General features: G+C 39.7%; 2 pseudogenes; both read left to right on the plus strand.

Annotated features, from left to right (window-relative positions):
* The first annotated feature begins 1,596 nt into the window (after positions 1 to 1,596).
* Positions 1,597 to 23,171, plus strand: LOC129059820 (importin subunit alpha-3-like; annotated as a pseudogene).
* A 2-nt stretch (positions 23,172 to 23,173) lies between these two features.
* On the plus strand, positions 23,174 to 24,473 carry LOC112133817 (keratin, type I cytoskeletal 18-like; annotated as a pseudogene).
* Positions 24,474 to 25,345: the final 872 nt, after the last annotated feature.

Here is a 25,345-nt window from a genome sequence, read left to right on the forward strand (position 1 = left end):
TGACATTAACTCATCCTTATCCTTTTTTATGGCTGCATAGTATTCCATGGTGTATATGTGACACATTTTCTTAATCCAGTCTATCATTGATGGACATTTGGGTTGGTTCCAAGTCTTTGCTATTGTGAAGAGTGCTGCAATAAACATACGTGTGCATGTGTCTTTATAGCAGCATGATTTATAATCCTTTGGGTATATACCCAGTAATGGGATGGCTGGGTCAAATGGATCTCTAGTTCTAGATCCTTGAGGAATTGCCACACTGTCTTCCACAATGGTTGAACTAGTTTACAGTCCCACCAATAGTGTAAAAGTGTTCCTATTTCTCCACATCCTCTCCAGCACCTGTTGTTTCCTGACTTTTTAATGATTGCCATTCTAACTGGTGTGAGATGGTATCTCATTGTAGAAACTCCCCTTTTTAAAACCATCAGATCTTATGAGACTTAATATCATGAGAACAGCATGGGAAAGACCTGCCCCCATGATTCAATTACCTCCCACCCGGTCCCTCCCAAAACACGTGGAAATTCAAGATGAGATTTTGGTAGGGACATAGCCAAACAATATCACTCAGGGACCTCTTCCTGCATAGTACCTACCACGTGGAAAGCCACTGAGGTTCGGAGGCTCTGCCTCTTCCTCCTCACCCTTATCCACTAAAAACCCTTATCCACTAAAACGATGGCCCATCCAGACCTTTTTATGGCTTAGTTCCCCTCACCCAAATAGACATTGCTCTTGGAGGCTCCTAGCAAGATAACTTAAGCCCTGCCCCCATTGGCAGTCTTGCCTTGAACACAGGGAACACCCTATCCCTTGGTCAAGTCAGACAGTGGGAAAGCAGACTGCCTCCTGCCCCACATCAGCACCCTCTTCCTTCTGCCATTTCTCTCTAGCTCCTTCCCCTCATGGGCAGTGCGGCACATTCTGATGGTTTCAGGTTTAGGAGCATAGTAACTTTCAGAGAATAAACTGTGTTTCTAACTATGGAGAGAAGAATAGACTAAACCCCTCAATCTTGTAGAAAGTAGAAGGAACAAAACAAATACCTTCTCTTCCCCAAGGCAAAAGAGGAAGAAGATACCATTGCCACTTGACAAACTGCATTTCCCCCATAGTCAGCTTCTTCCCCCACTCAGCCTGGTAGACCTTTTCTTAATAAAGGCCTTAAATCGTGCCACTCTCAATGGGGTAGGGTGGGGGACACGCATTGAGAGGTAAGTCCTCTTTGGATTTGGCCCTAGAGAATTCCACAATTGTTCTCAACAGGGTGGGCTCTCCTATAACCCCTGAGCCACAGAAGGATGGCCTCCAGGGTAGATCACCAAAAGGCCCTACACACACCCTGCATGAACCTATTCCTTTCATAGCCCCCTGTGGCATGCTCCAAAGAACTCCTGTGTGGATGGGTGTACAATCTGACAGGGAATACCAGACAAGTCACTGAATAACCATAGTAGAAAAAAATAGAACAAATTCCATAAGGAAGCCAAAGACAAAAGGTCAAAGTTAGATTGTCCTGTACCAAGTGCTGCTCAGTCACCAATTTCTCAAACTCAAAATAGAGGACGAGATTTCCCCAGCTATGGGATCATGAAAACACTGGCATTTGTTCTGAGCCTTGGAAAGAATGAAGAGTTTAAACTTGTAGACATAGGTGGGGAGGCAATTAGAAGTGACACATTTTTTTGGAGACAGTAAATCACAAGGGGTAACTTGTTAACTATCATTAAATATAGTCTTTCTCAACTTCCCTGATTATATAAATCACTAGGGGTGCTTGTTAAAAATACAGATTCCTAGCTCCACCCTAGATCTCTGGATCAGATCCAGAGTAGACAGGGAATCTGAATTTTTAACACACACCTCCTATCTGATTCTTACAATGAGGTAAGTTCATTGGTAAGAAATACTAATAAAAGATCTAAAGTCCTTGAGTAAGAAATAAAATTGTTACCTATCTCACTGGACCAAAAAAAGAAGAAAAATGGACTATCATTTCTGTAAAAGTTTGGTGTGGAATAAGAAAGACTCTAATTAAAGGTTTCTAAACACTGGAATAGGGTTTTATGAGAGTTGGAATCCCCATCCCTGAAAAGCTTTTAAAATGGAGATCACCATTTGCCCTGGAGGGGCTGGCACTAGGTGGTGAGCAGAGAACTGAACTATTTGGGGATCATTTTGGGAGTGTGAGAAACTGAAACCCACTCAAGCCAGCACGAATAAAAAGAGTTCATCATGAAGACACACACAAGGGAATCTCAAAGAGGCCAAACAGAGGACCAGAGCTGGCCTTAGGGAACCCAGAAAGTCACCAGGCACCTTTGCCCTTCCTTTCCCTCTCTCTGTGTCTGGGACCAAGTGTTCTCTTATGACTGCTTCTCTCTGCACATATATTTCATTCTCTTCTCTCCACAGACCAGCTTCTCAACTTAGTCATTCATATAGTAAGGGCAGCATGATGCCTTAGATACTCAGAGTGAACTGATACAGTCTCCATGCCCTGGTTCCATATTCCTCCAGGTGACAAGATCTGATTGGTCCATCTTGAGTCTCTTGCCCACCCCAATCTAATCACCTGTGGATAGGAGGACTCCTTCCTGGCTGTGTGTGTCTCAGGCACTAAGAAGAGGGTATCACTGGGAGAAAATGAAGAACCTCTCATATAAGAATAGATCAAATGATTCTTCTGTTGTCTTAATTTTATATTTTACTTCAAAAACAATAATGTTTTTAGTTCCAAAATTTATTCTCTTAAGAATTGTCTTTGGCTGCATAAATGTCTTCTTTTGAGAAGTGTCTGTTCATGTCCTTCACTCACTTTTTGATGGGGTTGTTTGTTTTTTTCTTGTAAATTTGTTGGAGTTCATTGTAGATTCTGGATATTAGCCCTTTGTCAGATGAGTAGGTTGCGAAAATTTTCTCCCATTTTGTAGGTTCCCTGTTCACTCTGATGGTAGTTTCTTTTGCTGTGCAGAAGCTCTTGAGTTTAATTAGATCCCATTTGTCAATTTTGGCTTTTGTTGCCATTGCTTTTGGTGTTTTAGACATGAAGTCCTTTCCCATGCCTATGTCCTGAATGGTAATGCCTAGGTTTTCTTCTAGGGTTTTTATGGTTTTAGGTCTAACGTTTAAGTCTTTAATCCATCTTGAACTGATTTTTGTATAAGGTGTAAGGAAGGGATCCAATTTCAGCTTTCCACATATGGCGAGCCAGTTTTCCCAGCACCATTTATTAAATACGGAATCCTTTCCCCATTTCTTGTTTTTCTCAGGTTTGTCAAAGATCAGATAGTTGTAGATATGCAGCGTTATTTCTGAGGGCTCTGTTCTGTTCCATTGATCTATATCTCTGTTTTGGTACCAGTACCATGCTGTTTCGGTTATTGTAGCCTTGTGATATAGTTTGAAGTCAGGTAGTGTGCATGAAAAAATGCTCACCATCACTGGCCATCAGAGAAATGCAAATCAAAACCACAATGAGATACCATCTCACACCAGTTAGAATGGCAATTATTAAAATGTCAGGAAACAACAGGTGCTGGAGAGGATGTGGAGAAATAGGAACACTTTTACACTGTTGGTGGGACTGTAAACTAGTTCAACCATTGTGGAAGTCAGTGTGGCGATTCCTCAGGGATCTAGAACTAGAAATTCCATTTGACCCAGCCATCCCATTACTGGGTGTATACCCAAAGGACAATAAATCATGCTGCTATAAAGACCCATGCACACGTATGTTTATTGCAGCATTATTCACAATAGCAAAGACTTGGAACCAACCCAAATGTCCAACAATGATAGACTGGATTAAGAAAATGTGGCACATATACACCATGGAATACTATGCAGCCATAAAAAATGATGAGCTCATGTCCTTTGTAGGGACATGGATGAAATTGGAAATCATCATTCTCAGTAAACTATCGCAAGAACAAAAAACCAAACACCGCATATTCTCACTCATAGGTGGGAATTGAACAATGAGAACACATGGACACAGGAAGGGGAACATCACACTCTGGGGACTTTTGTGGGGTGGGGGAAGAGGGGAGGGATAGCATTGGGAGATATACCTAATGCTAGATGACAAGTTAGTGGGTACAGCGCACCAGCATGGCACATGTATACATATGTAACTAACCTGCACATTGTGCACATGTACCCTAAAACCTAAAGTATAATAATAATAAATAAATAAATAAATAAATAAATAAAAGAATTGTCCATCTTGGCTTTGTTTTGAAACTCTTATGAAAGGACCACTTTTTTAATGCCACTGAGAAGGGCTTGTAAACAATGAATGATCAGATGCAGTCTTCTGAGTCATCTGAACTCTTACCTAAAGAATTTCTATGTCTACAAACTCAACCCCAGTAGCATTTGCTGAACTTCCTCAAACTTATGATAACTAATCTCCGTCATCTTAAAACCCATGAACTTCAAGATAAATTCAATGTGTGTTTTTGATTAACTATCACTTAGCTTATCTGAATATTGACTAATTATCTGAAGTCCAGAGAGCTGTTAAAAAGCTATTGCAGTCCTTTCTCCTTGAATAAGAAGATTGATTTTTACTCTTGGTACATGGAACTTGATTCCAGTAGCTTCTCCACTTAAGCTTGTCTTGTCAATCTGGGTCCCCCAGGGATTCAACACTAAGTTTATTCATAAAGTCAGTTCTTCTTGGTTTAAGTAGGAAAACTGCTGTCCTTGTTTCCTGAGGATAAGAGACATGAACAAAGAACCAGATTACCAAACTGAAGTACAATTCTATCTAGAGATTCTTGTAGCATCATCAACGGAAGCAGAGGAGCAGTGATCCTAAGTATGTCTTGCCTCACCATGCATGCAAAATCTCCAGGCTCTAAACACCCATCCTCATTCCTTTTCCTCTGCTTCTAATGGGCCTACTTGACTCCCTTCCTGCTCGTTCACTCCATCCTCATCTGCCGCTTCCTCTCAGTCCACGGGTCTCTTCCTAGTCAGGGGCTCCCACTCCTAGAATATGAATTACAATTGCACAATGACTACTGGATTTATAGGGTTACCTACTTTTACCAATAGGATCATTTTAGCATCTTCCAATACTTTGAGGCTTTAATACAGAAATAGGCAGGAGGAAAACACTTTCCTTTATTAGAACATTCCACAGAGAAAAATCAGCCAAGGAAATTGCATAAAAGACCAGAAGCAAAGGAGGTATTTAGTTTGTTTGTTTTGGTTTTTGTTTTGTTTTGTTTTTGTTTTTGAGACGGAGTCTCACTCTGTTGCCCAGAGTGGAGTGCAGTGACGTGATCTCGGCTCACTGCAAGCTCCGCCTCCCGGGTTCACGCCATTCTCCCTCCTCAGCCTCCTGAGTAGCTGGGACTACATGCGCCCGCCACCACACCCGGCCAATTTTGTTTTTGTATTTTTAGTAGAGACGGGGTTTCACCGTGTTAGCCAGGATGGTCTCCATCGATCTCCTGACCTGGTGATCCGCCCGCCTCAGCCTCCCAAAGTGCTGGGATTACAGGCATGAACCACCGTGCCCGGCCAGTTTGTTTGTGTTTTAAAGCTCCACTTGTTGCACTCTGACCTCCAAAGCCTTGAAAAGCTAACAAATTATTCATCTGGAGCTGCCAGTTCCAGAGATTATACCAATTTTCCAGAGTTCTTCTCACCTGCAATCAGGGTTAGTCTTGAGCATAGATGTACAGATTCTGAAAAGGGTATATTCGTCACTAAGAAAAAAAGGCAAATTGAGAGATGCTGTGGATGTATAAATTTCTGGGGGAGAATATAAGAAGATAGGCTAAATATCAACTGTACCCAGTTCAAGGGCCTGAAACAGATCATTTAGATAGAATGTGAAGAATAAGACTCTCTGGGCTGGCGTAGAAGGAAAGGCACGAACCCAAACAAAAATAGGACACCTCTAAAAATCAAACAACATACCTCTTAAAAAAAAAAGTTTTTAGATTAAATTCATGTAACATACAATTAACCATTTTAAAGTACACAATTCAGTGGTATTTAGTGCACTTGTAATGTTAACACAACCATTCCCCCTCTCTAGTTTGAGAACTTTTTCATCACCCCAGAAAAACACACCATATCATTTTCCCTTTCCCCCATCCCCAGGAGCCACTAATCTGCTCTCTGACTCCATAGATTTGCCTATTCCAGATTTATCATATAAAATGAATTACACAGTATGTGACCTTTTGTGTCTGGCTTATTTCATATCTTTTTTTATAATATTTTAATGTGTTAGCATCACGTTTTCAAGAGTCATCCAAATTGTACGATGTATCCCTACTTCACTCCTTTTTTTTTTTTTTTTTTTTTTTTTAGTCGGAGTTTTGCTCTTGTTGTCCAGGCTGGAGCGCAATGGCACGATCTCAGCTCACTGCAACCTCTGCCTCCCAGGTTCAAGCGATTCACCTGCCTCAGCCTCCAGAGTAGCTGGGATTACAGGCATGCGCCACCACGCCTGGCTAATTTTGTATTTTTAGTAGAAACGGGGCTTCTCCAGTTGGTCAGGCTGGTCTCAAACTCCCGACCTCAGGTGATCCGCCTACCTCGGCCTCCCAAAGTGCTGGGATTACAGGCGTGAGCCACCGTGCCCGGCCCTTCACCCCTTTTTATAACTAGATCATTATTCCATTGTATATATTTACTAACATTTTATTTATCTATTTATCTATTGATGGACACAGGTTATTAAATAATGCTGCTATAAACACTGTATATTAGTTTCTGAGAAGAACACCATTTATTGTGATCCTTAAAAGAAAGGAAAACACATTTTTAAGATAGTAACTCAGCACCCATTCTTCTACAATTTGCAGCATGTGCAGTAATACAAACTTAAAAGATGGCCTAAACACAGGAGAGGAGAAAACCTGAACGGTTTCTTAGCCATATACAAAATTAGAAAACTCTAGGAGCTGATATTCACACCTCAACACACTTAAAGGGGAGCCCATTTGCCCAGATAAAATCAATGGGGATGAAACTGACCACATTTCTACCAAGAAGCAGAAAAATGTTGTGACCAGCTTCAGACATGATTGAACAGGGGTATTTCCAATGATTGATGAATTAACACCACTGAGAAGTGAGCTTTTCTGATGACATGCCCAGAGGCAGGCATAGAGTGTGGGTGGGAAGAGGAATTTAAAACCATTGTCTTTTTTTCTAAGACTTTTTTGTTGTTGTTTTGGGTTTTTTTTTTTTTTTTTAACTGCATAGCTGCAGAAATTGTGTGAGCATTTTGGGACTGTCAAACTCCCATCTAACTTCGTGAAGAATTCTTCTGAGTGGATTATATTGGTTTCAGCTGGAGAATCCACCCCCACCCCCCCCATTAGCAGAAAGCCACATGCCCACCAAGCACTGCCTCTCTTCTCCTGCCCTGAAGTGATCAGAAAGCAAGAGTTCACCACGGGGGAAAACACGTGGAGTCAATTTGTGCCTCAAGTTAGTCCACAGCTTTCCACAATCTACAAGAGATAAGGTGGGGATAACAACATCCCAATAGGAACAGCAGCCCAGAGCACTTTTCCTTTGCTAAGGGCATTTGTCCCCCTTTTTTCTTTTTGGCAGGCAGTGGGTTTGATTTTTCTAAATGTTCAGTAGAAGACTGTTCAGATTTTTCTTTCTAAAACTTTCTGGAGCTTCAGCAGCACTAACGTATTCTATATCAACATGCACAATGGAAAAATATTACTGGCACCAAATAAATAAATAAGGACGATTTAGGGAAAGGGGTGGGGTGGGAGGTTGCTAGGAACATCTGCTCCTGCTCACAACATTCAAGCTGGCCCACCTCGAAGCGCCCCCCAGCCCTGCTAGATCTTGATGCTCTGATGTTCACAAAGCAGCTCAGCTCTCCTCTGAGTCACCATGTCAACACTGGGGATCCAACCCAGTGTTGAAAAGCCATGTGGGGACCTCCTTCAGGCATAGGCTGTGAACAGACGGAGCAATCACTTCAGCTCTCTTTGCTCAGACACCAAATGTGAGTCTTTGCCAACTCCTTGGCTTTGAGGACAAGCTTTAAGGAAGACAGTTGCTGGATAACATTTCCCATGTTGGAGATAAACTCTAAATTCTTCCAGGCCATCATGAAGGAAAAATTCTTGATGATAAATGAATCCAGCCAAACAATCTTCATGTTAGGAACACTGTGACAACTTCCTCGCCATTAAAATGCACTTAAAAGGGGGCATTTCTACAGTGATTCCCCAGAAAATATGTGTGTGTGTGTGTGTGTGTGTGTTCTGGAGTAGGGAGTAAGAGTTCATGTAGACCTCAAGATACATATGACCTAAAATTTCAGTGTACCTCTTTGTATTAAGAGTATTTTCACTGAGATGCCAAAAAAAGGAAGTCCACTGGAGTCCATGACTTTTTAATTGTGGCAAAAATACACAACATAAAATTTACCATCTTAACCATTTTTAAGTAAACAGTTCAGTAGTGATAACTATATGCACATTGTTGCTCAACAGATTGCTAGAAATTTTTCATCTTGCAAAACTAAAACTCTACACCCACTGATAACTTTCCTTTCCCACCCCCGCTTCCCAGTCCCGGGGAACCACCATTCTACTTTCTGCTTCTCATGGTTTGGAGTCCCTGACTTTTAAAACTGGAAAGAACTTAAAAGCCATCTAATAAACCTTCCACTCTCAGCTAAGTAACCTGAGCTGTGGAACATTTAAGTGACTGGTTCAAGGTTGGCCAGTGAGTCATGGAGCCAGGATTCAGGCCTCTGCTGTCCAAACCCAGCTCTGTCCTCTGTGTAGCATCATATCAGTAATAATATTATGGTTTTAGTTGTCTTCCATCATCCAAATCAATGCTCATTTACATGCAAAGAAATCATTTTGCAGTAATTAATATTATAAACATCAAATTGCAATTCCAGAAATATTCTGTAAATTCAGTAAGACAGTCAAAGAAAATTTGTGTCTATCACATAATCCTTCCCACTCTGCTTAGGTTTGAGGTAACAGTACAAAATTCTGATAGAGAGTCTGGAATAAGCTCTGTGTTAGAATTTAGATCTAATTTAAATGTTAGGCATTTAGCCTAGATAACTGAAAATTCTGGGGAGAGTTCAAGTACATAAAAGGTGGGAAAGGGTTTTTTTACTTGCAATGGAGTCACAGTAAGTACAAGAGGAAAACAATGTGCTGATCACAGGGTGGTTAAACATAAGAATGGATGACCCAATAATGCCATGAACTCACCTTTTCTGAAGGTCATTAAAATCTGTTTCCAGATTCTCATCAATGTGACATTACTGAAGGAAACCCTGGTATTTCCTTGCCAGGCTTCAATTCTATGATACTAAACCACCGGGTTTCATAGGCTATCCTAGAGGTCCAGGGATGGACTGAAAAATAAGTCAGAGGGACCATCTGCAGCCTGGTGGGAGCTTTATCTCTTGGGCAAAACAGAGATTCTGAAAATATCCTGTATTGAATCCCACCTTTGTCTCAAGATCCTCAAAGTCTACCTGGGTGACATCCCTAGAAGGCAACAGAAGGTTGAGTCCAAAGCTTTGACACCAGGGAGGCTTAACTTGCTTTTGTAAAATTACAAGCTTGAGCTGACACTGGAACTCCAAAAATGAGTCTCCCAGTTCTGCGGGCACAGTAAATGAACACAGGACAGAAGAGCCACTGAGGCATACCAAAGCCACTGAGGGCAGCCATGAGATTCATGATGAGGAGTTTAGACTACAGAGACAGGATGTCTGGTTTTGAGTCTCGCCTTTGGCTTTATGCCTCTGGACAACTCATGAAACCTGTCTCTGACTCAGTTTTCTTTTTTTTTTTTTTAGATTCAGGGGTACATGTGCAGGTTTACGGTATACCTAAATTTCATGTCATGGAGGTCTCAGGTACAGACTGTTTCATCACCCATGTAATAAGTGTGGTACCCAATAGGTAGTTTTTCAGTCTTTGCCCTCCTCCCAACCTCCACCCTCATGTAGGCCGTGGTGTCTGTTCTTTGCTCTTTGTGTCCATATGTACACAATGATTAACTGCCACTTATAAGTGAGAATATGTGGTATTTGGTTTTCTCTTCCTGCATTATTTCACTCAGGATAATGGCTCCATCATGTTGCTGCAAAGGACATGATCTTGTTCTTTGTTTATGGCTGCATAGTATTCCATGGTATATATGTACCACAATTTTTTTGTCCATTATACCACTGATGGGTGTTTAGGTTGACTCTATGTCTTTGCTATTGTGAATAGTACTGTGATGAACATATGTGTGCATATGTCTTTAGGATAAAATGATTTATATTCCTTTGGGTATATAGCCAATAATGGAATTGATGAGTCAAATGGTAATTGTGCTTTGAGTTCTTTGAGAAACCCTCAAACTGCTTTGCATGATGGTTGAACTAATTTACATTCCCGCCAGCAGTATATAAGCATTCTCTTTTCTCTGTAACCTCGCCAATATCTGTCATTTTTTGACTTTTTAATAGTAGCCATCTGACTGGTGTGAGATGGTATCTCATTGTGGCTTTGATTTGCATTTCTCTGATTAGTAATGTTGAGCATTTTTTCATATGTTTGTTGGCCACGTGTGTGTCTTTTGAGAAGTGATCATGTCCTTTGCCCTCTTTTTAGTGGGGTTGTGTTTTGTTTGTAAATTTGTTTAAGTTTCTTATAGATTCTGGATATTAGATCTTTGTCAGATGCATAGTTTGCAAATATTTTCTCCCATTCTGTATGTTGTCTGTTTACTCTGTTGATAGTTTCTTTCACTGGGTAGAAGCTCTTTAGTTAGGTCCCACTGGTCCATTTTTGCTTTTGTTGCAATTGTTTTTGGAGTCCTTGTCATGAAATCTTTGCCAGGTCCTGTGTCCAAAATGGTGTTGCCTAGGCTGTCTTCCAGGATTTCTACAGTTCTATGTTTTACATTTAAGTTTTTAATCCATCTTTAGTTGATTTTTGTATATGGTGTAATGAAACTGTCCAGTTTCAATTTTTTGCATAGTCCATCTCAGTTTTCTTACCCATAAAATGAAGATGATAATAGTAACTACCTCACAGGGTTGTGCTGAAAATAAAGTGAATTAATAAATCTAATTCACTTAGCACAGTGCCTGGCCAATCACGAGCAGTCAAAAAAAAAATACCAGCAGTTATTATTAATAATCCACTCCACAATATGCACTGTGATCTTTTTACTCACTTTCTACCACTGTCTCCCTCTTCTTCCTTTCCTTGATACCTTCTTTCCTCTTATCACCTGCCTATGCCCCCACTTATTCCCATGGGCAAGATCAATCTTACTTTTGACAATTTGAGGGACAGCCAAAAGGATTCTTCTGCCATAACATAAAAGTTCCTCTAAAATATAATTAGACATTCAATCCTCCAAATAAATAATCATTTTTAATGTAAAAGTCATGGCTTTTAATAATATTTAATAGCCATTAAGTTATTAGCTTTATTCTTAATCACTCTGGCATATCCACTTATAATTCTATCTGTCTGAAATTATGTTGTTTACTTATTTTTACTTTAGTACAGTTCTTCTCCCCAAGCTCTGTAAACACAGGAGCTTTACTATCTTGTTCACCATTATATCTCCAATCCCTACAGAAGAGTCTAGCATGTAGTAGATGCTCAATAAATATTTGTCAAATGTTGAATGGCTGAACTACTTACTCTCTTCCAAAATTTGCCATGCTGTTCACCCTCTGGTTCTCTCAATATGCTGTTTCCTCTGCATGGATTTCAAAATTCATTCCAGATATTCAGTGACTGCCTACTGTGTATTTCCCTGGCCCACTCCTGCCAGGTCTCCAGGACTTAGCATGAGCATATTGTCTTCCACAGGGCCTTCTCTGACCTATCCAGGCTAGATCACTGATCTTCCTGCCAGCTGCTGCAGTGCCCTTACCTATCCTACTCCCAGCTTTGCATTCCTTAATTCTTCATATACTAGCAAAGCCCTGAATATAATAGATTGTCTACTATAAAATTTGTACTGGAGTAGATAATAACAAAACTGAGTTCTAACAGGGTTGGTGTGTATGTATAGGGATGGAGGAGGAGTCCACAGAGCGAAGTCACTTCTGTGACCACCCCCCACCTCCACCCACCATGCTCTGTCCCTCTGCAAAATTCTAAATGGTTTCATGTCAGGCCTTGAGGATAACACGAGACAAGTCAAAACCATGAACACCAAAGGTGCGGCTGTATCACTGTCAGGTTTCCTATGGTGATAACTCTTTGAAGAGAGAAACTGTCTTCCTCACTGTTTCCCTACAATTGGCCCAATGTTGAAAAGTGTCAGAGCCTCCACTCTGTACATGAATAAATGAATGTGCTAATTTCTATCAATTTAATTACTTTTGACTATAAAATTGTTGTTTTTAGTTTTTTAATCAAATTTTTGAATCGTTTTGATGTTTTTCCCATCTCGATAACACAATGTTTAAAAATAAATGAAGATTTATTTCTACTTATTCCTTCTCCAAGATAAAATGATGCATTTAAGACAGGAAATCTAGAAATTAATGGGCCCAGAATGGAATTCCAGACACTTCATCAGGCTCAACTCTGACCCCAAATCAAGACACTAGGTGTTGCCACGTCACCACTCACACACTTGGGTCAGGCCATTGTCCTGCATTTGACATTAATTGCACCTTCTGGACATACTTGCTGAGGTTAAAAAGCTCTGAATGTGTGAAAGAGCAGCTGGAAAGCACAGGCCAACATCGCCATATTCAACCAGGGCAAGTATGGAAAAGATCTGGATGCTGGTTCTGAACTAGCTCCCTGGCCCCAACCCCAATGATAATCCAATAGCTTTGAGCCTTATTTCTCAAGTTAAGTCAGGTCCAGAGGACATTTTGAGAACCTCTACTTGTGGGAATATGCCCTCAGATACCCATGGGAATAGGTAATAAAATGGGGTAAGACAAACATACCCAGTTTTATTTCTAGACTATATCATCAAAACAGAAATAGTCTAAAGTTGACAAATTTTCTCAACTGTAACATAGCAATGATTTATACATCCTGTAGTCTTAATATTGCCTCCAAATGTGTGAAAGAAGAGACTGTACCATTTCAAGACATTTAATTTTTGATGTCAAAATAAGTTACTCATTGTATCAGTTCCAGACAGTTAGGGACCTCACCCTGATATATATCTGTACAACACATCCTCTTTCAAAATACTCTATTCCATTGCTCTAAAATAAAATACACTGGAATCATTTTGTGACAAATTTAGACATGTTGGGCAACAAAATATGTAGACAGCTGCTTGGTATGCAATTAAAATACCATTGGTGGGAACAACTGGCTCTGGCAATAGTAAAAGGAAATACACTTTTCTCTTCAGGAAAACAATTCCAGTTGACAGTCTCACTGAGCAAAATGAGATGGAGGTCTCAGCATGGCTCCTGATAAGAGATCCACTTGACCCCCATTCTGCACTTGGGGAGTCATAAATACTTCTGGAAAGGAATGAGAGAGAGCTGCACACCCTTCACACTCTGAGTTAACAGACAACGCACAGCAGAACCCCTCAACTCTGCACACTCTATTGGTGCAGCCCTCTGGGAAAGAGTTGCAAGAGCTGACCTCAGATCCAAAATCACAAGCACTCCTCTCAGTGTCCTAGAGGGAACACATTTTAGCAAAAATGAACTAGAAGTCATCAAGAACATGTGACACCTCCAAGAAGACCTATGCTGTAGTTTCTAGGGATACATCTGCCCTCTTCATTGTACTTTGAAAATTCCAAAATATCAGTTAAGCTTCCCCTTTAATAATTTTTTAAAAGGTCAGTTTATTCCATGGTTTAACTAGGGTGAAAGAAAATCTTATCTCTCAGTATTCCCCTTTTTTAATAGAAAATGCCAAACATGAGCAAAAATAGGGAGACTAATACAATGAACTTCTCATTTATTACCTAGCTTCAACGATTATCAAATAATGGCCAAATACATTTCATCTCTAACCTTGCACACTCCCCTCTGCCAATACTGGATTCCTTAAGGCAAATCTCAGACATCACATAATCTTATCTGTAAATATTTCAATCTGTAAATATTTCCATCTGCATCTTTGAAGGATAAGGGCTCTTTTTTAATATGGCCATTAACATATATAAAAACTGAAAAATAATTCTGTAACACCAACAAATATCCAGTCAGTAATCAGACTTCCCTGATTGTCTCATAATATTTTTCATTGTTTGTTCAAATCAAGATCCATGTATTGCAATTGACACATCTCATATCTCAATCTATAGTGTTCTTTCTTCCCCTGTCTCCACCCACCCGCCCGCCACGCACACAATTTGTCATTGAAGAAACCAGGCTTTTTTCCTGAATAATTGTTCACATACTGCATTTTGCTGGCTGTATCCTCATGGTGTCATTTAACATGTCCCTCCTCCCCTGTTTTTTCCTGAAAACTATTTGTTATGTGTAGAGGCTTGATTACATTCAGGTCTGACTTTCTGACAAGATACTTCATGAGTGGTTAAACATAGGGATCAGGTGGCACTTTATATCTGGTTGTCTCTCTTTTTGTGATGTTAGTAGCCATTGCAGATCATCCTGGATTGTCTCATTAATGGTTGCAAAATGGTGATATTCTTCATCAATCCTTTCTTTGTCTGTTATGAATACTTATTTAAAGAGATATGTTTCATCAGCAGCTATTTGATTATCCTGAGGTATGGCTTGTAAAGAAAAGATGATAAAATTCTCAATTATTTCCCTTTATCACTTTTCAAAATAATGAGTTAGTTCCCTAGCATCCTCAAAAGGATTTTTTGTTTTTATTTCTAAGTATCATTATGAACTCGTGAATTTTAAAGCATTTTGTATAATTTGATTTATTTCAGTTATTAGTTTACTGTTGATTGGTGCTCAAATTGTCCCATTTTTAACCAATGACAATCTCTTCAAGTTGGCTCTTGAGTTCTTTTCTCAGGACCCCATATTCTTTCATTAATCCCTTGCTTTATGCTATAATGTTTCAGGCTCATCTTGTACATTTTCTATTACAGACCTGGAGTTAGATAGGTCTTTAAAGAACCCTAGTTCTTTCCACTGGGAAATGGTATTCAGAACCCACAATGTGGGGGCTAGTGTGCTCCGTGCTACTGGATTGGTCATTTTTTCTTGAGATTCTCGATAGACAAATATAGAAAATATGCTTTTTGAGATAAAGTCTTGCTGTGTCACCCAAGCTGGGATGCAGTGGCATGAATGGGGCTCACTGCAGCCTCCAACTCCTGGCTTCAAGAAATCCTTCTGCCTCAGCTTCCCAAGTAGCTAGAGCTACAGATACATACCACCACATCCCACTATTTTTTTATTTTTTGTAGAGGTGAGATTTCTCCAGTTTTCCCAGGCTGGCCTTGAACCCCACTGGGCTCAAGCAGTCCTCCTGCCTCAGCTTCCCAAAGTGCTAGGATTACGGTCACGAGCCACTGTGCCCAGCCCCTAGAAAATGTTTTTTTAAAAATATATACCATACATTTTTACTGATATTTTTTTCTTTTTCCTTTTTTTTTTTTTTTTTTTTTTTTTTTGAGCTAGGGTCTCACCCTGTCACCCAAGTTGGAGTGCAGTGGTGCTATCATGGCTTGCTGCAGCCTCAACATCTCAGGCTCAAGTGATCCTCCTGCCTCAGCCTCCACAGCAGCACCACCCTACTTGGCTAATTTTTTTTTAAATAAAGGTGAGGGTCACACAATGTTTCCTAGGCTGAATACTGATATTTTCTATTTAAATGTACAATAATAGGGTTTTTACTTAACTTCTTTGATTTTATATTTATATCTCTTTTCTCTTATGCTAAAAAATACTAGTTAACCATAAACATTTACATAAGTATTCTATTTGTTCTATAATATACATGCATAAGAGTTTCAGAATAATAATACTATTATTAAGAACACGATAACAATATATAGCCTAGATTTTGCATAGATCTTTATAGTCTTTAAGTGTATATACCACTAGGGATATGTTGTAAAGTATTGGGTTTTAAAGTCTCTTGGAATAGACCTTCATGTGGTGATGTCATCAACTTGATACTCAATTGGATTCATTGGTTTTACTTTTTATTTGCTATTTTATAGATTTATTTTTAAATTTTACTTCATTTCATAACTATATAAAATATGTACATAGTTTCAAAGTCAAATCTACAGATTCAAACATAATTTAAGTGGCTTTTTTCATTTTTGAGTATCCTATTCAATATCAGAATTTATATTAGACTATATATATATATATTCCTTTCTTTGATCACTTTTCTTATCTTTGATTCTTTCACTTAAAAATATATTAACAATATATCCTAGTGATCATGAAAGTATATAAACATACTCACTTACTTTACTTTTTTATAGTTGTATAACACTCCTCATTTATTTGTATAACTACATAGTACTCCACTGAGTGACTGTACCAAAATTTATTCACCCAGTCCTCTGTTATGGACACAGGTTGTTTCTAACCTTTTGGTTACAAATATTACATTAATAAATTGTTTTGTGCCTAACTTGGGAGCTTATTTTTGTCTTCAGGATAGATTTCTAGAGGTGAAATTGCTTGGCCAAAAAATAAGTACATACATAATTTTGCTAGATATTGTTAGAAGTCTGCAATAGTTTGCACTCCCACTCAAAATGCCTGAGTACTTATTTCTCCACAAACTGACAGAATTTAAAGTAAAATTTTTTAATTGTTGCCAATGTGATAGCTGAGAAGTTATATCTTAGTATAGTTTTAATTTACATTTCTTTTATTATAAATAAGACTACTTATCTTTTCACATTTCTAAAGGCTATTTTTTTAACTTTATTATTATTATACTATAAGTTTTAGGGTACATGTGCACAATGTGCAGGTTAGTTACATATGTATACATGTGCCATGCTGGTGTGCTGCACCCATTAACTCATCATTTAGCATTAGGTATATCTCCTAATGCTATCCCTCCCCCCTCCCCCCACCCCACAACAGTCCCCAGAGTGTGATGTTCCCCTTCCTGTGTCCATGTGTTCTCATTGTTCAATTCCCACCTATGAGTGAGAACATGCGGTGTTTGGTTTTTTGTCCTTGTGATAGTTTACTGATAATGATGATTTCCAATTTCATCCATGTCCCTACAAAGGACATGAACTCATCATTTTTTATGGCTGCATAGTATTCCATGGTGTATATGTGCCACATTTTCTTAATCCAGCCTATCATTGTTGGACATTTGGGTTGGTTCCAAGTCTTTGCTATTGTGAATAGTGCCGCAATAAACATACATGTGCATGTGTCTTTATAGCAGCATGATTTATAGTCCTTTGGGTATATACCCAGTAATAGGATGGCTGGGTCAAGTGGTATTTCTAGTTCAAGATCCCTGAGGAATCGAAGGACATGAACAGACACTTTTCAAAAGAAGACATTTATGCAGCCAAAAGACACATGAAAAAATGCTCACCATCACTGGCCATCAGAGAAATGTAAATCAAAACCACAATGAGATACCATCTCATGCCAGTTAGAATGGCAATCATTAAAAAGTCAGGAAACAACAGGTGCTGGAGAGGATGTGGAGAAATAGCAACACTTTTACACTGTTGGTGGGACTGTAAACTAGTTCAACCATTGTGGAAGTCTAAAGGCTATTTAAACTGCTGTGAGTTATCAATATGTCATTTATTTTTCTGTAGAATTGTTGGTCTTTTTTTGTATTTAGAAGCCATTGAAATAATAGAATATTAATCCTTCATCTGTGCTAGGAGTTGCAAATATTTTGCCAGCTTTCTGTTTTACTTTATTTGGGGGACAGGGGCACAAAAACAATTTTTTGTTCCATGTTTATCAACTCATATTGCTTATGTATTTTGAATCATAAAATTTTTTTTCTCATTCCTAAGTTATAGATAAATTCATCCATGTTTTTTATCTGATAATTATATAGCTTCATTTTTATGGTAAATCTCAAATACATTTAGAATTTATCCAGATGTGTATCTTTTTCCACATGGCTACCCTGTTATCCTAACACTTGTCTATTTTGGATTTCATCTCCCACCAAAATAAAGTAAAAACTAAATCTAATCATGAGGAAACATCATAGAAACCAAAATTTGAGGGTCAATCTCTAAAATTACTGTCATATATTTTTTATATTAAAAAAATTCATTTTTAAGAGTTATTTTATGTTCACAGCAAAATTGAGAGGGAGGTACAGAGATTTTCTTTATACCCTGTGCCCCAACACATGCCTAGCCTCCCCTATTATCAACAGACCCTCTTCCCTCAGAGTGGTACATTGGTTAGAATACATGAACCTACATTGACACATCATTACCACCCAAAGTCCATATTTTTAGATTAGAGTTCACTCTTGGCATTTGCATTAGTCCATTCTTACACTGCTATAAGTAGCTACCTAAGACTAGGTAATTTGTAAAGAAAAGAGGTTTAATTCACTCATAGTTCTGCAGGCTTAACAGGAACCATGACTGGGAGGCCTCAGAAAACTTACAATCATGGCGGAAGGCAAAAGGGAAGCACATACATATTTACAAAGGTGGAGCAGGAGAGAAAGAGAGAGAGTGAGGTGGGGATGTGCCACACTTTTAAACCATGAGATCTTAAGAGAACTTTATCACTATCACCAGAACAGCATGGGGGAAGTCTGCCCCACCATGATCCAATCACTTCCCACTAGGTCCCTCCCCTGACACGTGGTGAACTACAAGTCAACATGAGATTTGGGTGTGGACACAAAGCCAAATCTTATCAGTGTTGTATATTCCATGAGCTTGAACAAATGAATAATGACATGTATTCATCATTGCAGTATCATTCAAAGTAGTACTACTGCTCTAAAAATCCTGTGTGCTCTATTTATCCCTCCCCCATCCCAATCCATAGCAACAACTGATCTTTTTATTGTCTCCATAGTTTTGCTTTTCTAGAATGTCATACACTTGGAATCATACAGTGTGTATCCTATTCAAATTGGCTTCTTTCACTTAGTAATATGCATTTAAGTTTCCCCCATGTCTTTTCACAGCTTGATAGCTCATTTTTAGTGTTGAATAACATTCCATAGTCTGGATGTGCCATCTGGCCTGTATTTTCCAAAATATAGCAATACAGCAATGGAAAAAGACAAAGAAAGGCAACTAAAGAGATACGACAACTGAAAGTAATATATGGTTCCAGTTTCCACATTGTACTTACGGGGGTGGAGGGAAATGCTGTAAAGGACGTTATTGGGAGAATTGGCAGAACTGGAATATGGGTTGTATATTAAAATGCTATGTTGATATTGAATGTCCCAAAACTGATAATTCACTCTACTGTGAATATATATGAGAATATTCTTGCTCTTAGGAAATATACACTGACATATTAGCAGGTAAAGGGGCATGATGTATACAACTATTCTCAAATGGTTCCAAAAATACATAAAATGTGCGTGTGTGTGTGTGTGTGTGTGTGTATAGAGAAAGAGACAGAGAGATAAAATAAATATGACAAAATGTTTAAAATTGGCAAATCTTGCCAAAGATTATTCGAGGGTTCTTTATACTATTCTTGCAAGTTTTTTTGGTAAGTTTGAAATTATTTCAAATTAACAAAATTCTATCTTTTCCCCTACTGAACTCAGATGCTGCTTGTATCATATTCTCCATACCCATTTGCAGTGAGGTTTATTCTGTCTCACTCTCTATGAGCACACACTACACTACTTTAATTATGGCAACTTTATAATATGTTTTGTATATTTTAACTAAGTTTTAAATAATATCTGAAAGAATTTATCCTTCTCATTGTTCTTCTTTTTCAGGGTTTTCCTGTATATTCTTCCTTCTTTGTTCCTTTTTACACAACCTTATGATACTTTTATTGGAATAATATTACATTTATAGATTAACTTATAATTGACAACTTTGTGATGTTTAGTCTTTCTATCCAAAAGCTTGATATGCATTCCCATTTGATGAAGTCCACTTTTGTGTTTTTCTGGATGTTTTATAGTTTTTCTTAACTGTGTTTTGACACTTTGCATATTTTGCCATTATAAGTGCAATATTGTTTCCATTATATCTTTTAACAGGTTTCAATATCCCATTCGAGTTCCCAAATAAAAAGTTTTTAAATCATTTTACAATTATTCTAAGGCAGATATTTTCTGGCCTGTTTTTTGTATCTTATTATTGCTGGTTGTGATATGAAATTTTCAAAACAAAATATACTATCATTCACTTTAATTACTATTGCAAAGACAGGCTATGGTTAATACATGGGGAGATAGAAAACCCTGAATTCCAAAAGTTAAACTGGTTGAAAGCAACACATAGCAAATGACCTCAGCAATCTGCAGAAGGCTTGTATCTCCACCCCAAAAACCAAAGGAAGAGTACTGGAAAAAATAATTTAGTCTTGATGAAACGTTAACAAAATCTTTAATCTTGTTAGTGGCATCAGCATACCTAAAGAAAACATATGTGAACTAACTCTTTAATTAAATGTTAAGAATTTGTCAAGGTTTGTTCAGTTCTGTCAAGGAGGAAAATAACTGAATTATTTAAATAAAAAAAAAAAGGAAGTCTGAGGACTGAAGAAAAAGCCTCCAAACAAAACAAAATTCTTTATGATTCAGTATCTCGAGTATGTGCTTCCATACCTGCCAAGCAACTTTCAGGGAGTGAAAGCACTTGTCAACTTTCAAGTGTCCAGCCTCTCCCAGGCATATTTCTCACTGAAAACAAACCAATTCACCTGTGATGTACACATCAGTCTGTAGTGAGCCTGAGGGGAATACAGTCATCAGGCCCGGATGATCTGAGTGCAAACCCAGCACTGCAAGCTCAGAGGCCTCCTCAGGTGCTGATTTCTGCCTCTCAAACTGAAGGCAAGCCGTACTGGACACCTGAGGGAGATTAAAAACTATAGAATCAAGTGGGTGAAGGATATGAACAGACGCTTCTGAAAAGAAGACATTTATGCGGCCAATAAACATATGAAAAAAAGCTAATCATCACTTGTCATTAGAGAAATGCAAATCAAAACCACAATGAGATACCATCTCATGCCAGTTAGAATGGCTGATCATTAAAAAGTCAGGAAACAACAGATGCTGGAGAGGATGTGGAGAAATAGGAATACTTTTACACTGTTGGTGAGAGTGTAAATTAGTTCAGCCATTGTGGAAGACGGTGTGGTGATTCCTTAAGGATCTAGAACCAGAAATACCATTTGACCCAGCAATCCCATTAGTGGGTATATACCCAAAGGATTATAAATCATTCTACTATAAAGACACATGCACATGTATGTTTATTGCAGCACTATTCACAATAGCAAAGACTTGGAACCAACACAAATGCCCATCGATGATAGACTGGATAAAGAAAATGTGGCAAGATCGACATTGTCTCCCCAACTCAGCTGTTGAGGTTTGGGGGTGGGGCTGAGAGAGGAGAAGGCTGCGACGGAGGAAGAAGAAAGCAGCGGAGGAAGAAGGAAGTGGCAGAGGAAGAAGGAAGTGGCGGAGGAAGAAGGAAGCGGTGGTGTGGCGGCCACAGTGGACACAGCGGACACAGCGGACACAGCGGACACAGCAGCTCAGGTGGCGCCAGGTTCCTAGGAATGTCAGTGAGGCAGGGTAGTTGGTGCGGATCCTGCAGAGCTTGGAGTTAAATTAAGGAAGAATAAAAGAGATGAACATCTCTTAAAGAGAAGGAATGTACCACATGAAAATATCTGTGAAGACTCTGATATAGATGGTGATTATAGACTGCAAAGTAACTCTCTAGAAGCTATTGTTCAAAATGTTTCAAGTGATAACCAACGAATTCAATTAAGTGCAGTTCAAGCTGCCAGGAAGCTTTTATCCAGTGATCGAAATCCACAAACTGATGACTTAATAAAATCTGGAATACTGGCCATTTTAGTCCATTGTATTGAAAGACATGACAATCCTTGTTTACAGTTTGAAGCTGCATGGGCTTAGACAAACATTGCATCTGGAACTTCTGAACAAACTCAAGCAGTAGCTCAGTCCAGTCCAATGCTGTGCCACTTTTCCTGAGGCTTCTCCAATCACCCCATCAGAATGTCTGCGAGCAAGCAGTGTGGGCATTGGGAAATAGCATAGGTGATGCACCCCAGTGTAGAGATTATGTCATAAGTCTTGGAGTTGCGAAACCTTTACTTTCCTTCATAAGTCCATCTATTCCTATAACATTCTTTTATATATATACTTTAAGTTCTAGGCTACATGTGCACAACATGCAGGTTTGTTACATATGTATACATGTGCCATGTTGGTGTGCTGCACCCACTAACTCGTCATTTACATTAGGTATATCTCCTAATGCTATCCCTCCCCCCACCCCCACCCCACAACAGGCCCAGGTGTGTGATGTTCCCCTTCCTGTGTCCAAGTGTTCTCATTGTTCAATTTCCACCTATGAGTGAGAACATGCAACATTCTTAAGAAATGTTACTTGGCTTATGGTCAACTTATATCGCCACAAAGACCCACCATCACCAATGGAAACCATTCAGGAGATTCTTCCAGCCCTTTGTGTTTTAATTCATCACACAGATGTAAATATATTGGTAGATACAGTCTTGATCCTCTCTTACCTTACTGATGCTGGCAATTATCAAATACAGATGGTAATAGACTCTGGAATAGTTCCTCATTTGGCTTCGTCAGCCACCAGGAAGTTAAAGTTCAGACTGCTGCATTTCGAGCTGTGGGCAACATTATTACGGGAACTGATGAGCAAACACAAGTAGTTTTGAACTGTGATGCCCTTTTACACTTCCCAGCACTCCTGACACATCCCAAAGAGAAAATTAATAAAGAAGCAGTGTGGTTCCTCTCTCATATCACTGCAGGAAGTCAGCAGCAGATACAGGCAGTAATTGATGCCAATCTTGTACCAGTGATAATACACCTTTTGGATAAGGGGATTTTGGCACTCAGAAAGAAGCTGCTTGGGCCATAAGTAACTCAAAAATTAGTGGAAGGAAAGATCAAGTGGCTTACCTTATCCAGCAGAATGTTATCTCACCTTTTTGCAACTTGCTGACTGTAAAAGATGCACAAGTGGTCGTCCGCAAAGCCTGAGTCCTGTCCTCTCACTCTCCTCCCCAGACAGCATGAGCTTCACCACTTGCTCCACCTTCTCCACCAACTACCAGTCCTTGGGGCGCCTGGACAGTCAGCGTGTGGCCAGCATCTATGCAGGCGCTGGGGGCTGTGGTTCCCAGATCTCCCTGTCCCACTCCAACAGCTTCCAGGGTGGCATGGGGTCCAGGGTCCTGTCCACAGGGATGGCTGGGGGTCTGGCAGGAATGGGAGGCATCCAGAATGAGAAGGAGACCATGCAAAGCCTGAACGACCTCCTGGCCTCCTACCTGGACAGAGTGAGGAACCTGGAGACCAAGAATTGGTAGCCGGAGAGCAAAATCTGGGAGCCCCTGGAGAAGAGGGACCCCAGGTCAGAGACTGGAGCCATTACTTCAAGACCACTGAGGAAGATCTGAGGGCTCAGATCTTCACAAATACCGTGGACAATGCCCGCATTGTTCTACAGATTGACAATGCCCATCTTGCTGCTGATGACTTTAGAGTCAAGTATGAGACAGAGCTGGCCATGCGCCAGTCTGTGGAGAGTGACATCCGTGAGCTCTGCAAGGTCATTGATTACACCAATGTCACTCGGCTGCAGCTGGAGATAGAGATTGAGGCCTCAAGGAAGGGCTGCACTTCATGAAGAAGAACCATGAAGAGGAAGTAAAAGCCCTACAAGCCCAGACTGCCAGCTCTGGGTTGACTGTGGAGGTAGATGCCCCCAAATCTCAGGACCTTGCCAAGATCATGGCAGAAAACCGGGCCCAATATGACAAGCTGGCTCAGAAGAACCAAGAGGAGCTGGACAAGTACTGTTCTCAGCAGATTGAGGAGAGCACCACAGTGGTCACCACGCAGTTCGCCGAGGTTGGAGCTGCTGAGATGATGCTCATGGAGCTGAGATGTACAGTACAGTCCTTGGAGATCGACCTGGACTCCATGAGAAATCTGAAGGCCAACCTGGAGAACAGCCTGAGGGTGATGGAGGCCCGCTACACCCTGCAGAAGGAGCAGCTCAACAGGATCCTGCTGCACCTGGAGTCAGAGCTGACACAGACCCAGGCAGAAGAACAGGGCCAGGCACAGGAGTATGAGGCCCTGCAGAATATCAAGGTCAAGCTGGAGGCTGAGATCGCCACCTACCACCGCCTGCTGGAAGATTGTGAGGACTTCAATCTTGGTGATGCCCTGGACAGCAGCAACTCCATGAAAACCATCTAAAAGACCACCACCTGCCAGATAGTGGATGGCAAAGTGGTGTGTGAAAACAATGACACCAAAGTTCCGAGACATTAAGCCAGCAGAAGCAGGGTACCCTTTGGGGAACAGAAGGCCAATAAAAAGTTCAGAGGTCACACCTTATACAAAAATTAATTCAGATGGATTAAAGACTTAAATGTTAGACCTAAAACCATAAAAACCCTAAAAGAAAACTTAGGCAATACCATTCAGGACAGAAGCATGGGCAAGGACTTCATGACTAAAACCCCAAAAGCAATGGCAACAAAAGCCAAAATTGACAAATGGGATCTATTTAAACTAAAGAGCTACTGCACAGCAAAAGAAACTACCATCAGAGTGAACAGGCAGCCTACAGAATGGGAGAAAATTTTTGCCATCTACCTATCTGACAAAGGGCTAACATCCAGAATCTGCAAAGAACTCAAACAAATTTACAAGAAATAAACAAACAACCCCATCAAAAATTGGGCAAAGGATATGAACAGACACTCCTCAAAAGAAGACATTTATGCAGCCAACAGACACATGAAAAAATGCTCATCATCACTGGTCATCAGAGAAATGCAAATCAGAACCACAATGAGATACCATCTCACACCAATTAGAATGGCGATCATTAAAAAATCAGGAAACAACAGGTGCTGGAGAGGATGTGGAGAAATAGGAACACTTTTACACTGTTGGTGGGAGTGTAAATTAGTTCAACCATTGTGGAAAACAGTGTGGTGATTCCTCAAGGATCTAGAACTAGAAATACCATTTGACCCAGCCATCTCATCACTGGGTATATACCCAAAGTATTATAAATCATGCTACTATAAAGACACATGCACATGTGTGTTTATTGCAGTACTATTCACAATAGCAAAGACTTGGAACCAACCCAAATGTCCATCAATGATAGACTGGATTAAGAAAATGTGGCA

Source organism: Pongo abelii, chromosome 5 (genome assembly GCF_028885655.2).
Source record: "Pongo abelii isolate AG06213 chromosome 5, NHGRI_mPonAbe1-v2.0_pri, whole genome shotgun sequence".
Taxonomy (NCBI): domain Eukaryota; kingdom Metazoa; phylum Chordata; class Mammalia; order Primates; family Hominidae; genus Pongo; species Pongo abelii.